Source organism: Triticum urartu, chromosome 2A (assembly GCF_056163025.1).
Source record: "Triticum urartu cultivar PI428250 chromosome 2A, HENAU_Tu73, whole genome shotgun sequence".
Lineage (NCBI taxonomy): Eukaryota > Viridiplantae > Streptophyta > Magnoliopsida > Poales > Poaceae > Triticum > Triticum urartu.
In genome coordinates, this window is record NC_141874.1 from 161,374,365 (window position 1) to 161,376,019 (window position 1,655).

Consider the following 1,655-nt stretch of genomic DNA (forward strand, 5'->3'; position numbering starts at 1 on the left):
TCCAAACTAAACCGCACGCACCCACCAACCGCACCTTATCCACTCCCATCCCCTGCCGCAGCACAACGCCCCCAACTTCCCTCACCTCCTTCTCCCGACCCCCAGTTGAGCCGTCGTGCTACAACCACCGGCCCCCTCCACCTCCCTCCCCCTCCCGTCCAGCGCCACCGCACCAGTTCCTCTCCTGTCCACCTTCTACCGGCGCCGCGCCGTCCCTCCCACGCCCCGCCGCCCCTGACCCCGGCCGGTGCTCCTCCCACCCCCACCCCACCCCAGCTGCTCGCTATCCCCACCACCTTCCCCAGTACACCACCACCAACCTTCCTGTCACCAGATCCATGGCCGCCGCACAGCCCCGGCCGACTACCACCCGCGCCGCCACGGCGGGCGCCGTCGGAGCTCCTGTGCGCCCCCCTGCAACACTCCGTCGCCACGGTCCAATCCCCACAGCCCCCACCGGCCGCCACGCCAGCAAACTACATCCTCGACGGCGGCGGATCTCCACCACCACGCGCTGCCCCAGCCTCCTCGGGCTTGACGTCCGCCACCGTAGAGGAGCAGAACCACCACCGTGGCCATGCGCGTGGAGGCCAAGCCCAGCGCGGCCATGGCCCGGAGCTCGCCTCTGGCCTATTCTAGTCTTCCTCTCCGACCACGGCCCAAATCCGTGCCCCCCGTGCCGCCCCGCGCGCTAGCCGAAGATGCCCGGGATCGACTACCCATCAGCAAGCGGATCTGGAGGCCCCCAGTTGCCGGCGGCTCTACTTGATCCACTCTGTCTCCTCTGCCACTGGAGACGCACAACCGTGGTGGTGCAGTGCACCGCGACTCCCGTGTGCAGTGCAGTGGGAGTGTGCCCCTCCTCCCCTTGCAGTCTAGCCGCCCCGCACTTGCAGTGCGCCGGCGCGCGCGATGCGGCTCCAGCTTTGCCGTGCAGTTCATTGACGATAGCGTGCACTCCCCAGGTGCTGCGTGTGCATTTCAAATTTTTTTCACCTGCAAAAAGATGTGCTCTGGTGCAGTTCATTGCTGATGTATCTCAAGTGCAGTTTTCAGATGGGTGCTACAAGCGTCCGCACCACTTCTTTGATCCACTATGGAGGCAAAAACGAGATGGCAAAAACATTCTTGTTCAGAAGTCCAGTTGTGAATTTTATGTGAACAATTCATGTAGCAGCGGACATGCAGTGCAAAAATGGTGTTTTCCGTGTTTGATGATTTTATGTATAAAAGTTATATGGACTCTTTGAAAATTGTTTACCAAAGAAGTTCATTTCGAATTGTGTTGCGACTCATTTCCCTCGACCATGCAGTTTGCTTCTTCGCCCGTGTACAACTCGCCAATGTGGAAACCCAAAATTCCAAACAAAAAAAAGAAAGAAGAAAACGAAGTGCAAACATGTGTTAAATGAAAAATTGTAGAGAAACGACAAAAAAGGAATGCCGTTCACTTGACCATTTAATGCAATGCGGTTTTCGAACTAAAGCAGTGCGGTTGGGTGTCTGATGTTGTTCATCTTGTAAGTGATCATTTGATGCAGTGCGGTTTTCTAACTGAAGCAGTGCGATCAGGTGTTTTTTTAACTAAAGCAGTGCGGTCGGGTGTCTGATGTTGTTCATCTTGTAAATGACCATTTGATACAGTGCAGTTTTCT

At 56.8% G+C, this 1,655-nt stretch overlaps 1 long non-coding RNA gene across 1 annotated transcript; it reads left to right on the forward strand.

The window, feature by feature from the left end:
- Positions 1 to 1,295, forward strand: LOC125536467 (uncharacterized). Its single transcript, XR_007295049.2, has 2 exons — positions 1 to 965; positions 1,050 to 1,295. It is a non-coding gene; the product is annotated as an uncharacterized LOC125536467 (long non-coding RNA).
- Positions 1,296 to 1,655: the final 360 nt, after the last annotated feature.